The sequence below is a fragment of the Ruditapes philippinarum genome, unplaced genomic scaffold (genome assembly GCF_026571515.1).
Source record: "Ruditapes philippinarum isolate M1 unplaced genomic scaffold, ASM2657151v2 ctg6483_1_1_1_1, whole genome shotgun sequence".
Taxonomy (NCBI): Eukaryota; Metazoa; Mollusca; class Bivalvia; order Venerida; family Veneridae; genus Ruditapes; species Ruditapes philippinarum.
In genome coordinates, this window is record NW_026865479.1 from 22,445 (window position 1) to 38,710 (window position 16,266).

General features: G+C 33.1%; 1 long non-coding RNA gene across 1 annotated transcript; it reads left to right on the forward strand.

The window, feature by feature from the left end:
- The first annotated feature begins 771 nt into the window (after window positions 1–771).
- Window positions 772–7,434, forward strand: LOC132729255 (uncharacterized). Its single transcript, XR_009625590.1, has 3 exons — window positions 772–857; window positions 5,830–5,952; window positions 6,445–7,434. It is a non-coding gene; the product is annotated as an uncharacterized LOC132729255 (long non-coding RNA).
- The last annotated feature ends 8,832 nt before the right edge of the window (window positions 7,435–16,266 follow it).

The window sequence follows — 16,266 nt, forward strand, 5'->3', positions numbered from 1 at the left end:
CATAACTTTAAATCACGTATATTAAAGTCTTTATATATGATAAATTGTAGTCATCGTTATTGCGTTTTTGCCCTAAGCGGAATACGCATGCGCGAAATGCAACATTCGTTGCTATCGAAAGGTCGTATTGTAAAAAGGTCTATAAACTTGTCTTACAATTGCATCAAATACCGAAGCCATTCTTTGGTGCGCTACATTATGTTTTGATAGCCTAACCATTTCTTATAATAAAATCGTATCTAACCTTTGAGTCGACGGAATTTCTACAAAAAAAGTGGTCCGAGTGGAAACATTCGGCAGGTGCGCTATGGCGCAGTATCCTACCAATGTATATGTGGAATCTCAGAAAAATATGCATATGATATGGACATTTGCGACTCTGGAAATAAAAACGAAGCTGAATTATAAGATCCCTAATCTGACTTTTATTTGAGGGACAGTAGATCAAATGACAAAAATTTGCCATTGTTCCTTTTGGTAACAAACAATTTGTGCTGAAATTCATATTGAAATGCACAAAGGGTCATCTAGGATTCTGTCCATTAGAATTAGGATCCAAAAATGGTTTGTTTTTGAACATCACGTGGGGCAAACGCTGAGGGTCCATTTGTTATACTTTATAATAATGTGCGAATGACTCAAAATACTGCAGTTATACGAATTATCATTGTACGGATGGTATTTTTAAGGTCTGGTTTGTTTTTATTGTGAGCTATTGCAACAGAAAATAAAAGAAACACAGTCATATTAATTTATGTTTTCTGTTTTACTAGGATTCTAATCGATGCACATACCTTGAAGCTAGCGTTGACGAACTTAAGTGTACTGTCATTGAATTGCGTCGGCAGATAGAGGAGGTATTTATATATAGAAATATTTCTATGCAAACCACTAAAGATGTGTGTAGTTGGCAGCCTATCGGCCCAGCAGCCTAAATTTTACAGTTGCATAAACGCGATTAAAACAATAAAAACGGCATTTAATGAAATTCTTAAGACAATTCTTGTTTTTTAAAAGACATATAAAATTGAAAAAAAAACTTTTAGAAATTACTTTGATTTTATCATTTTGCGAAGTTGGCGAGTTTTAATGCTGTAAAGGTTTGTCAAAGAAATTATAACGGCTCTAAATTAAGATTTAAACACATATTTTGTCATTTAAAAGTTACATAAAAAGAAAAAAAATCACATTCAGACAGTTTTTGTTTTCTGGCGGCCTGGCAGCCTTAAATATTATAGTTGTTTATTACATGCTTTTCGGTGGTTTATAGAAATATATCAGTGATATAAAACTGGTAATTTCACTGTTTGAAACAGTGAAATTACCACTTTGATAATTTCACTGTTTTGAATTTAAGCCCCTTACGTTGTTTCAGTGAAATACCAGCGTGCACAGTACTGGGTACCAACTTAATGACGTGACGTCGTAAATGACGTCACGTTGTATTATTATTTGGCGCGCTTTTCATTCAGTATTAGATTGAATGTCTTTTTAAAACGTTTATTTGCATATAATAAAAAGAAAATGTGTTTAGTAAAGTGTAAGATCGAAATATATTTCACCTTGTGAATACCAAAAGTTCATATTTCACTCGTGGCTGCACCACTCGTGAAATATACCTTTTGGTGCTCACTCGGTGAAATATATTCCGATCTTACACTGAACTAAACAAATATCCTCTATATAAATGTTACAAATCAATTAAAACGGCACTTTATGACGTTCTTAAGACTATTCTTGATATCTAAAAGATATACATGTATAAAAAGAAAAATCACTTTTAGAGAACTTTTTGACTTTATCATTTTTGTGAAGCTGGAGGTATAAGGGCCTAGTGGTCTAAAATTCACAAAATTATAGATTAAAAAGTGTTCTCACAGTGATATATTCTTTTTATATATCTTTTAAATGACAATGTACTAATGTCTTTTAATTTAATTAACAGTCGTTTTAATTTCTTTGACAAACTACTACAACATCAACATTTTAGGCCGCTGGGACGCTATGCCGTCAGCTTCACAAAAATGATTAATTATATCAAAAAGTTCTCTCAAAGTGATTTTTTTAAAAATCTTTTAAAAATATGAAGAATAGTCTAATAAGATCTTTACTAAGTGCCGCTTATATTGTTTTAGTTACATTTAGTACGGGGCAACTTTTTACAGCTGCCACACAGCACTTGACTTGACACCTGCTGTTGTGAAGTATAAAAAAAAGTCAACTGATTTGTTGTTGAGTTCATATAAAAACTTAACAATTTTTGTAGCATGAAATCCAGATTAATTATCATTCTGAAAGAAGTTAGAACAGGTGATCATGCATTTTTAGTGTTCAGTTTACCCGATTTTATTCTTTACCCAAATTTGACTGTAATGCACACAGAAAAGTTTTAGTCACATAAATATATTTTAAATACTTAATTTTTTTCAAAATCTTGAGAAGTTGTGAAGAGACATAACACACATTTTATCCGGTTCCTCGTAACACATGTGCACTCTACAGTAACTATTTGTCACTTCACAAAATCAATAAACATTTATCGGAACCGCCTGGCCAATACAATTATTCAAAGGAAGTGTATTCTAATGTAAAACAGGGGTAATGAAATGTCATCTTTTTTATATAAATTACTGATGGTACTTTAAGAACCCGGTTGAATGAACAACCGTTCGCGCGTTTATCTGTTTGACACTTATCGCCTGGCCAATCCAATTATTCAAAGGAAGTATTCAATACAAATTGTGTAATATTATGTAATACAGGGGAATGAAATTTTATCTTTAACACCCTGCTGTTTTAATTTAAATGACAGATGAAAAAGTCGTCCAATGATACCTTAAACAGACGACATGTGTAATGCCCTTTTTTATATGCCCGAAAGAATTTCGGGCATATTATGTTATACCCCCTGGCGTCTGTCCGTCCGTCCGTTAGCAATTTGGTTTCCGGAGCATAACTTAAGTTCTATTTGGCCCATAGTATTCAAACTTCATAGGATGATTGCCCATATTGGGTAGAAGACCCCTATTGATTTTGGGGTCACAAGGTCAAAGGTCAAGGTCACTATTACCGTTAAACTGAAAATGGTTTCCGAAGTATAACTTAAGTTCTATTTGGCCCACAGTTATCAAACTTCATAGGATGATTGTCCATATTAGGTAGAAAACCCCTATTGATTTTTGGGGTCACAAAGTCAAAGATCAACGTCACATTTACCCTAAAACTGAAAATGGTTTCGGAAGCATAACTTAAGTTCCATTTGGTCCACAGTATACAAACTTCAAAGGATGATTGTCTATATTGGATAGAAGTCCGCTATTGATTTTGGGGTCACAAGGTCAAAGATCAAGGTGACTATCACCTTTAAACTGGAAACAGTTTTTGCTCAATAATTCAAGCATTAATCAACCTACAGCTAAAGTACTTTCTGGCATATAATACCCCGCCTAGCGGTGCTCTTGTTGACCTTTGAATTATTAGTCCCGCATATTTACTTAGATCTGTCACGTTTTCAGTACTTAACCGCTTTTAGTCATCTCAAAATTAATGTTTTCTGGCTGACATAACACGAAATCGCGCCTATTAATAAACAGTAGTCACCGTTATTGCGTTTTGCCCGACGCAGAAAGCGCATGCGCTAAATGCCACATTCGTTACTATTGGAAAAAAGGATTGTAACAAGATCTATAGATTGATTCCTAACTATGTCCCTCCTCAATAAGAACTGAAGTTTCAAGTTGATATCTCAAATTATCTTGAGTTATGCCGCAGAAAAAAATAAGCATACAAAAGACAAAGGGCAATACCTCAAATGTTTTGAAAAGTAAAGTTGTACAATGTACTTGCCTCAAATGTCTTGCAATGTACTCGTCCTTGAATGTTTCGAAAGGTTAAAATGTGCAATGTACTCGTCCTTAAATGTTTTGAAAGGTAAAGTTGTGTAATGCACTCGACCTGAAATGCTTTGAAAGCTAAAGTTGTACAATAAACTCGTCCTTATGTGCTTTGAAAGGTAAAGTTGTGCAATGTACTAGTCCATACATGTTTAGAATGGTAAAGTTGTGCAATGTATCGTCCTTAAATGTTTGAAAGGTAAAGTTTTACAATAAACTCGTCCTTAAGTGTTTAAAATGGTAAAGTTGTGCAATGTACTTGTCCTTAAATGTTTTCAAAGGTAAAGTTGTGTAATGTACTCGTCCTGAAATGTTTTGAAAGTTAAAGTTGTACAATAAACTCGTCCTTAAATTTGTTTAAAGGTACAGTTGTGCAATGTACTCGTCCTTAATGACATCTTATCACCTATGAAGTTTCAAGTTTCTATATTGTTTTTCTAGTTATGCTCTGGACAAAAAAAGCATGAACAATTACAAAGTGCAATTACTTAAAATGATGACGTGTTCAGTAATCATTTTTGTACAGTGCATACATCCTTCATGCGATATATCTATCTGCGAAGTTTTAAATAAATTGATATCCCAAATATTTTTATGAACAATTATAAAGTTTACGATTGGTGAAGTTATATAAGATCTATTCACCTATGAAGTTTCAAGTGTATATCTCAAATGGGTTAAATGTTACGTCAGAAAAGAAACAAAACAAAAAAAGGCATGCAACATTACAAAATAATTAAGGATGGAAATAACAAATAGCAATAACTCTGTTAAAAAAACTAAAAATAATGTTTGGTAATGTACATTGCGTGCTTTTTCAATTCACCTAAAATTTTAAGTTAAAGTTTATATCTCAATACTTTTCAAGTTATGCTCAGTACAAAAATTAAGCATGTAAAAGAACAAAATAATTAAGAATGAAATACCGGTAAAGAAAAGTCAATAACTCAAAACTATAAAAGGAATAGTTATCATTTTTTGCGAATGTAGGACAAAACCCCACACGTGAAAACCCCCACCTCAAACTTTTATAGAGTGAACAAAACACCACACATGAATTTTATAGAGTGGCAAAACCCGACACCTTTAATTTTCCAGAGTGGTCATAACCCCACACTATCTACTATTTGTTACCATACAATTCATATGACTTTGATCATGAAAGATAATAAATGGTATCTCCTATTTTATTTCTGTATACAATGCAATATGATTAAATGATAAAAGACTCTACAAAATTAATGGTACAAACTGTTAAATAAAGATCAAAGGGTAAACTTAAAATATTACAAAATGTTAAATAAAAAGCAAAGAGTAAATAAAAATTAATCTTAATCTTATTTTATTGTCAATCAAAGGTCTTAAAACATTAGTAATAAAAAGTGTGGGGTTATGTCGACTCAATAAAATCAAAAGGTGTGGGGTTTTGTCATATCTATAAAATTTTGAGGTGTGGGGTTTTGACGTGTGGGGTTTTGTCCGTCTTCCCTTTTGTGCACTGCACCTACGAAGTTTTCAGTTGACATCTCAAATACATTATGCTCTGGACAAAAATATATTAAACAAGCTCTAATTTTCGAAGAAAATAAATGTGGTGCTATTGTCATGACCCACTCATCAGTGTCGACTTCGATATTTGCGTTAACGTCGGCATTATTTAACCTTTTTGTTAGGGTCGTTTTCTAGATAGTGTCAATCATATTCACTCTAAACTTTACATACATGTTTATGGTTATAAAAAGACGACATTTCAAATGATTATGCAGATAATGCTTAATATATTAAATGCCATTTTTCAACTTAAATTTTCAGTCATTGTTAACCTGTGTATTAGGATTCATTTTCTCGGAAACTAAAAAGTGTCATTTTTTTTTATTGATGTTGTTGTTGTTGTTATTGTTGTGTTATTTTTTGCCCTTTTTATTTCCACACCTAGACACAAAAACAAAAGAATGATCTCGAAAAAACTGTAAATGATTTGACGAAATCATCATGTGTTGTCCGGAAAGTACGTAGATGCGCATCATACATTTCGGGTTTTTACTCCAGATTATTTCAGGTGCGTAAAACAATCTGCTTCGTAAAAAATATAAAGGGTCTTTTAAAAAGAATATTTAATTCTCGTTTGAAATACCTTTGTTTGTCCATCACTTTAATTCAAGGCTAATTTTCCGTTTAGCAAGCGAAAGTTCATCTTTGTGTGCCTGTTTCTGTTGTTTTTGATTTTTTAGAAACAAAGTCAAAAGGCAAACGATTCTAATAGTTTTCTCTTGCTGGACGCATTATGGGAAAAACAATAAATCTTTAAGTTTTAAAGTCATCATCTGAAACCTAAGAGCAAAGAGGATTAAAGTCATATTTTATTTTTATTATTAGTATGTTTTGAAATTAAAAAAAAATAATTTAAGAAATGTTGCATTAAAACCACAAAAGAAATTCTTCTAGATAAGTTACGGAATTTCGCAAAGTTTCAAGCTCGAGCGAAATTTACTATGTGAAAATAAATACTTTTAAAGTATAATCATATGATGTCCGAAATAAATAATTTTAGAACACTGTCGATGTTCACTATACCGAAGAAGAAGAAGAAGATGATGGAACAGAAGGAGGAAGAGAAGGAGAAAGTTTGCTTTCAAATTCACATACAAGAAATTACTGGAACATTGATAATTTACCACATTTATTTAGATAAGCTGCCAATTAATATACCTTAATTAAAACAGACAATTATTTTAAAAAGACGAAAGTTTTAATACTCGTCCATTAGTATATTTCACAAGTAAGGCCTAAACTAAAAGTGTTTATTTCTCTACCCACAAAATTAGCTACCCCAAAAAAATCACTGCCATAAATAATACCTTCCTAACTGTATACCTACCTACCATCTCAAACTGACATTGGTCCCGAAACAAGCCTAAACACACTGGCATGGTAGGGGGGAACAAATTTTGTATATAAAGGCTGCCCGAATATAATATTTTCTATACTCTTTAGTATTAAACATGATACCAAGTATCAAAAATAAAAGAACAAGGTAATGGCTACTACAAAAGGAAAGACTCATTACTTTAAAGTTAGTTTTTGTGGTGTAAAAATGGCACGAGAACCTTCGCTACAGTTTCCATATAGAAAAATAGAAACTATATGTTTTATACTTATACTCTATGCCATTTCTACATAAATATCTTACATAACAGTTCTCTTGAAAGTCATCAAATACTCGATTTATGTGTTTATATTATATGTTATTTTGGTTTTGGAGTGATATATGTGGATATATTACCTGTTAAGATTTTATATCACCCGAGCCGTAGGCGAGGGTGATATTTTATCTTGGCAGGTAATATATCCACATATATCACTCCAAAACCAAAATAATAATTTTATTACCCTTCCCCTGCCGAGTTAAGACGATTTTTTAAAAAATCATTGCTGTTTCAAATGAAACGTCGAAATAAATTTCCCTTTAGGGTACCTCTTCGTCACAACATGACGTCACATAAATACATGACGTTTTTTTTCCGTACCTAACGAATGTAAACAAGAGAAAAGGAGTAGTCTATTGAACGCACTTTTTTGTAATTAATATCAAGCTTTTACAAGGTCATATTTGTTTTCGATACTGATGGTAATATGTATCATTACTCTACTTTGGTAAATATTTATCATTTGACAGTTAAAAAGTGCTTTTAAATCGGAATTTACACCGCGTAAAATCGAACCGTACGCGCATCACATCAGCGCATGTTGTTTACAACGTTGGGTACCCAACGGGTAAATTTAGTGTGTATATTACCCGTCTGGCTCGGTTATATCAATTTCTTTCGGGTGATCAATATCCAATCAAAAAGGCGGAAAAAATCTGGAAGGGTAATAAAATTGTATATATGTGTTTTAATAGCTTACTTTAGCACAAAAATGATAATTTAAAAACATGTATGTTGTCATATATACATTGTTCATTTATTTGAAAATGAATTTATATCTTTACTTTTTTCAGTGATTGTGAACTTTATATGATTTTTTCATGAAATTCGATCATGACATATATGCCCACGGTACCGACTTTTGTTTCTTTCCTTGATTTAAATATTTGTATATTTTGTATTGTATATATAACACAATGTCACTTAGATAATCAATATACTTACATATAGACAGAATAAAAGCCTTTGCATGATTTAAGAATAACCAAAAAATATTTCTGATTATAAGGAACAATTGGTTTTACCCCAAAGCTTGCTCTTCTTTATTTTTTATTAATAAATATTGTTATAGCCAACACTTTTGATTATAAGGAACTCATTTTTTTGATCCGTTTTGACGAAAATGCACTGAAAATGAATTGTTCAAAACAAAAAGTACAGTCTATTCATAGACGATCCTGTACTTTCTACGTTTGTTTTCATTTCCATGAATTGAACGAAATTGGACTTTTTTTCAATAAGAACTTGTATCCATTTAGTTTTAATTTACAAATAGCATATTACGCAATAAATTGTTGATATTTACGAATATTTATAATCCAATGACATCAACCAGTATCAGTAAATCTTTTTCAGAGGTGTAAACACTGAAAGAGACAATATTAGTAGAAAACTTGTCATGATTAATGACAGTTAAGCATATCCTGAAAAGAAGACTGATATTTATATATAAAAATCATGGTCAAACCTATACATTTATAAGTAGCTTAAGATAGTTCCGTTCATTTTAGGTGGATTTCTTTTATAAATACATTTTGTACAATATGTTAGTGTCATTATGCAAAATAAGCATTTGATTTTTTTTAAGTATTTCTTCATATATTTGAGTGTCATCCATACATGACAACATAAAACAATTCAGTTACATAATTTTACATATAACAAATGGAAACGAAACGACAATCACAAACTGAGATGAGTTTTTAATAAATATCTAAATCAGAAATGAAAAATGATGATAAACATTCAATTAGATACGACATTATTTGATTATTTATGAAAGCTTCTGATATATGAAACTATAATTTTTTATATGCTTACAAGGATTCAAGTATACCCGAGAGTTCGCTATACGCGGATTTTAGCTTACACGACTTCGTTACAATCCTGGGCCGTGCTATTTAAGAAAGGCGACGCGAATAATGCTAAAAATTAAAGAGGTGTAACGTTAATAAACATCATGTCAAGTATAAATTCATAGATACGTTTAAACCGGGCTCCTTTACACAATAAATTCACACCAACACATTTTGGATTTACTTCAAAAAGGAAAATCGATATCGGATAGCATTTTTATCTTAAACTGAATTATAGCAAAAACATTGAATAAAAAATTCGGAAACAAAGTGATCCCTCGGAAGCATTAATCACAACAAAATTACAAGAGAATTGCAGACTCGGTTTGATTGAGTCTGTACATGAGGGATAATGAATAAGTGCAACATCCTTCACGCCCCCTAGCACCGGCTTGAGCGGTACTCAATTCTCAACACTTAATAGTGCTGGAATCAATGATCCCGAAGGACCAGAAAAATATAACAACACTGAAGTGAAGTACTGGGCAACTTTTTACAGCTGCCACACAGCACTTGACACCTGCTGTTGTGAAGTATACAAATCTGGAAACAAAGTGATCCCTCGGTAGCATTAATCACAACAAAATTACAAGAGAATTGCAGACTCGGTTTGATTGAGTCTGTATATGAGGGATAATGAATAAGTGCAACATCCCTCACGCCCCCAACATTATTGCGTGATCATTGATAACTTTGTGTTAGGTTTAACTCGTAGCTGTCCCCCTTCTTTGACTATACGTCTGGACCCCAGTTCACCTTTGTTGTCCATGTTTTGTTTTGTTGTGTTTTTTTTGTAAATGACTTGATAAATAATATACATGTATACAATGACATGTCGGGAACAATATCCCGTATATATAATGATATGAATCTCTTTCTTTTAATGCACGCAGACGATATGGCTCTTTTTAGTCAATTAAAAGAAAATCTTCTTATGGCAATGACGTCGAATCATTTTTGCAATATTTGGGGTCTCACGATTAATGTTGAAAAAATTTAAGATTTTATATTTAAAAACGGCAGATCAACTCATATGGACATGTTCATTTATAACACTTCAATTGAAGTTGTAAAATCTTTAACATTTCAAGGAGTGCATTCATTCAGTAATGGTACCGGTGGTATTATAACGTTGGTTGGAACTGAAAATCTATATAAAAATCCTAATTCCAATATCTATTTAAGCACAACTTTATTCAATGTACAATGGATGGTGAATGATCATAAAGCAACACATTATTGTGAGAAATGAAAATAATTGCAATTTAAGTGTTAATAGGTCTTTAATTCAACTTAAAGGGACACTAGTCCGAACATATTTTGTTGATTATAATAGTTTAAGTTATTGCCCTCTATGTGTTAACTTCAACTTGAGCTACCTTTACATTATCATTGTGCGAGAGGAATCAACATTTGTCATTAATGTAAGCTTCTCTCACTTGTAGACATGTAACTACATATCGGGTAACTACACATATGTAGCCCATACACAAATGTCGCTGACTTATCGAAGCTTTGAACAAAACGTCATCGTAAATAAAGTTCACATGATAGATAGGCACATAACGAAGAAGTATTAAAGACCAGAATATGTACCTGCGGCCAGCAACAAAGTAGGAAGGATACTAGGATGCATGAGCCCTAAGTATGCAGTGAATGCTTGGAAGACAAGCCCTGTGCTTGACACAAACAACATTTTTCTCGGCTACCTCACTTTTTCATATTGTCTTGGGTTATTGTATGTTTAGGCGCTAATTGATCCCTATACATTGGATGTAGGCTTACAATTTATCTCTGTGACTAAGTATATGTTGATATTGCACGGAGATAAATTATCATTACTTTCTGCTTCAAAATTAACCCTTTAAGGGCATTACTGGGCACATGTACGTGTTTCGTACTTGAAAGCTGCTTTTTGTGTCTCAAAACTCACAAAAGTTTAGAAACTCTCTCTCTCTATCTGTCTCTGTCTCTCTCTGTCTCTGTCTCTCTCTCTGTCTATCTCTGTCTCTGTCTCTCTCTCCCCATCTTGGAGAGGCACAGTAGGACGGCAGAGCATTTAAACATTCAAAGATCGCAGCCCCCAATACCCCTTCCTCCCTCCTATAAGTCCAGTAACACCAAACGACCGACACTGAACCCAGCGAGGCACCAAACAAACGCAGAAGATGTCATAGCGACAAAGCATGGTCTAGATGCTGCAGCGTCAACAACTTAATCACAGGAATTCTAGGAAACCTAAGAAACACACTTAAAACGTATTCAGACAAAAAATAAACGGCACAAACAAGGGTGAAGGGGAAACGTATCGGATGTCTAGAGGAGGGGTTGTAAATGAAAAATGCAGGGTAAAGGATTACTTACTGTTGATGACAAATTTACACGTTTTGCTAGTTAAACGTAAACGATTGTCTGTGCGCATTGTATTTTCAGTGATTTGTCCTGATTTTCTCGAGCTAAAGTCATAATGAACGGTAAATGAATAGCGTATTGTTTCATTGTACCAGATTTATTACAGCAATTAACAAGTTTTTATTAAAGGACCTTCCAGTTGGAAAACGGACACAAGTTTTCTTTTTTACGTCAATTCACGATGTACATTTGCTCTGGCATGAACAGTATATAAATAACACATGGGTTTGTGGGTAACAGTAAAAATATCATCCGGAGGAAAATACTGTTACCCGAGGCGTAGCCGAACGTAACAGTATTTTTTCAAGGGATGATTTTCACTGTTACCCACAAACCCATGTGTTATTTATGTTATTACCCCGAACAAATACTGTGATGATCTGAATTTGTAAACTAAATCTAACTGTAACAAAAATAAACTGAGTGTAGCAATAACTAAACTGTCCTTACCTTGCAAGCTGTAGGCCTACTGTACTTGAGAAGCTGTTTTTCTTTTATTCTTTAAGCAAGTGATGATATCTACCAGTCATAAACATACAATAACTGTGTTTTATTTAGAAAACAAAACACTAACCCATTTATAAGGTTATGATCTGTGAAATCTGATCCTTCTGTATCCAGAAAATTCTTCGCATGGTTTTTGACAAAGTGCATTTACAAATTAACGATGCTATCCTACGTCTGTCCACCAACTCTATCTGTAACGTTTCACAGGTTAAAATTGTTAAATAATCCGTTGTTGTACGCTTTAATCGTCTGTATGTTCCAGTTTGACACAAAATTATTCACATTACAATAACTTCCGTTGAAAACGGATGTTTACTTTTTTACTTTTTTACTATTCAACTAAAAGATATTTTATACGCGAAAAGAACTCTAGGGTGCAAAGAACTGAATTTTATGAGAGTCATAGTTACTTTGATGATGCCCTAAGCCCTTACGTCGAAAATAAGAATGAATCGAGAGAAAAATGGCGGCCATTTTATTTCATTTTATTTAGAAAATAGACCACGTGACCAGATTTTATACTGTTACAAATACTGTTACCTATGTAACAGTACACAATTTTTAGTCACGTGGTACACTTGCATTAACAGAAAGAATAACTCCCAGAGGCCTATGGGAAATACATTACGAAAAAAGTGAGGGGTAATAAAAATAATTGTCATTCCTTGCAAAGATAAATGCATCTAGTACTGGTAAAGTGCAAAACAGCCTGCCACGGAACGAGGCAGTGGCTGAACTGTGCTCTGGTGAATTCAAAGTGGCTTACTGCCGTGATCCGGAGGGTGAACTACAAAACCCTACAATTTTTAAAAGCTATACCTTTAGTATCATAATGTGTTAACAGCGGGCTGTTTTGAACGAATCTGTTTTATATGTTTATAGAAAATAATTCTTTCTCCTTTAAATCAAATAACTTTCTCAAGAACATTTTATAGAGGCAATATATTAGTATATAAGACTTCCCGTAGAAGCATGCACTGGTGTAAATGTTTATTAACTTAGAAAAAATAAACATGCATGTGCCCCGTATCGCTTAAAGTTTTTGGCTGTCTTTTACTGTTTATAATTCTTCCCTTCTGTAACACTCTTTACATTCTATCACGTTTTTGTAAAACGGTTTTACATATTTCAAATATTATTTGTTGAAACAAATTTGATATTGTTATAAGCGGAAGTAATAGTGTCTTTGCAGGCAGTATATAACTATATCTAGATATATAGGAGCGTCAAATCCAAAATTTCACCAAACCATATTTCTGTAACAACAGTAGGGACCTCAATCTGGCAAACTAATGAAGGAGAAAGTGGTGTGTACGTAGATTTTACTTTACCTGGTCAATTAGTCAAATTACGATTGTACATATAGTGTGGGTGACCAGTGCACCATAACATTCAAATTATTAGCCACAGTGATAAAGATTATCATTAATTTAGGCGTTATAATGTTATGCGCCTTGTCGTCCGCCTGTCTGTTAGCATTTTTCTTGTCTAGTCTGTAACTTTTGAAGCGATGGAAGAAAATTGAAACTGCTTTGCGGAAATATTCAGTTAATGTGCAGAGCACATGTTTGATTTTCCTCAGGTTAAGGTCACACTTAGTCATATTGTTTCAATTTCAATATTTCATGTCCACCTTTGTATCTCCTGAACCGATAGAAAAAAAACTTTTCGCAGAAATATTACTTATAATCAGACGATGTGTAAAACACAGATTGGGCTTCCTTCGATAAAACTGGCCCCGCCTCGGGGATGACTTGATTTCTATAGACTTATATAGAAATATACATTTGAGATTTATTTGTGAAACTACAATGTATAGAGCTTAGAAATTAGACATGTAAAAGCGCCTTATTATTATAAAACTGATATGAATCATGCTTTTGTGTTCAATATAGGCCCCGCCCAAGGCGTCACTTGATTTATTTAGCCTTATATCGGAAAAACACACCTGAGACTTACTGTGTACGATCCCATGAGCTTAGATTTTTGGAATGTAACATAACTTTTTTACCACAAATTAACTGGTATTAATCAATCCCTTTTGATTAATATTGGCACCAGGGTCACCTAGTTAATATAGTTTTGTATAGGAATACACAAATACACATTTAAGTCTTATTTGGGGAAACTACAATGCCTAGTTTTAGATATTTAACATGTAACATTGTCTTGTTGGCCTCTACAAAATCATGCCCCTTGTGTCCATATTGGCCCTGCCCCTGGTTTCACTTGGTTGGTAATCTTGGGAAAACACATTTAAATGTTATTTGGGAAAAGTATTTTCAGACAAGTTTCTTGGTTGGATCTCTACCATGATTGAAAGTTTATTTCTGATTACCCAGACAAAATTATAATCGAGCTTATATTTCCCCGCGTTTGTGTGCTCTTATTTATGCACGCAAGTAATCGGAGAGAACTTGTATGGCCTGTCAATTATTCACACAAAGTTTTTGATGAACTTTCCAAACTAATATGTTGTAAGCTGTTGTTTATGTGTAACCAGAAAACTATCCGCCGAAAGATTAAATCTCCGAATGTTTCTACATTAATCACCGTTTCCGTGTTTAACTACGACCGATGCTGCAGAGTGAAAATAATTAGTTACTGAAACCACTGCCGACTATAAAACGCTCAGTCAAACATTGCAAGCGTAATTGTAAATGTTGCTGTGTTGGCTGACATTAAGGGTTGCCGAAGTTGATTAACTATATGTTCTGTTGGCAACTGAATTGCAGAAACATGTATAAGCATATATGTATTTACAAAAGAATTGGTATTCTTGAAAGAGAAAGGTTTTGTTGAAGCAGATTATGACACTTTTTTACCGAATCGAAATGATCAATCTGTGTAACTAACAAAGATCGAGAATCCTTAAAAAATGATTTTCTTGATACTATATGTTTCTTTCACAGAAAAATTTAAGAAATACTGTAAAAATCTGTGTAACTTACAAGATCGTGAATCCTGAAAATATTTTTCTTGATACTTCTTGATGCATATGTTTTTGTTTTTTTTTTTCGATTCGATTCCTTGACTAAGTGCCCTATAGCGTTGTTACTTTGGCTTGAAAGCGAGAGGTCGTAAGTTCGAAAAACAGAAACCGTTCAATGTTTAATGATGCATTCTCATCTTTTTGTTATGACTGAATATATTTGTAAGAATATAAATTTATGATACAGCTAATTCTCACTATACATTATGTATATTACTGCCGTCACGTCTCCGCGATAGCAAAAATCTGTATTCGTTATTTGTATACTTTGTATATTTTGCACAACCTATGAACATGGCAAATTGGTCAAAATGTTGTTATCTTTGATCATGTGACTTACACTTTGATTTATACATGTATATGTATTTTAAAGTTAAGATGGGTAAAAAGTAATTTCAGTGTACGCAAAGGTACCACTCTATCAATTAAAAATGAAACATAAATAGCAACGGGGAACGATGTTGACAGAAATCATTTAAATGTAAAGCAAATGCTTAACATATATTCATGTAATAATCTTTGATAATCACATGATGTTTAACGTATGTAGGATAAGTTACCAAAGTTTATCATCGATAATTAAAAAGGCTGAGATTAGATTGATATCAAATTATCATTTGTTTCAAAATCAACATGTGACTGTCACATTTTATCTTTGTAAACACTTGAGAAAGATAATTGTCTTTCCATGATAATAATTTGATGAGTTGCGCTGATACAACATACGACGTTCTATTTATTTTGTCATTATCAGGGGACTTTAGAATAATGACAGATTGATTATTGATAAAGTCACCCAAACGCACATGGTACGTGCATGCCGAGATGAATTTTCCTGATTAAATATAATTTCAAACGTACGTAGTGCCATACGAGTATGATACATTCGTACTTTGCCCGGTGATAATGACACTCATAGGTAGGTTCAGTATGTTGTGCCTGTCTAAAATCTGGCACGTCTCACAGTTAAAAGATGTATCAACCTTTTCATTGCCTTTTGTTTAACTTTGATGTTTTTTGCTATCCTTAGAACGACTGGCCCGTTTGCATGCACTTTAATAGAGATCCTCAAAGTGTAGTCTGTCATTTCAAACAGGGGTCTTTCAACCTCATGAAATTCGAAATTAAGTGGTGCGTGACATAAACGTGCGCGTGAGATGCAAGGGACCTATGGTAAAATGAACGCTACCCGTGTCTGCATAATTTTGTCTCTATTCTCTACCTTGAATATTTAACTTAACTTAAAAAATAACATTTTGGCAGGAACACGTGACACTCTTCTGTTTAGAAACATGTGATCGCGGTAGAACTCAAATTACCAGTTTTGACGAATTCGCGCGAACTTCTTTTTAAATTGACATATCCGTGTTCAAAATTCATTATTCACCTCTATCGCATGA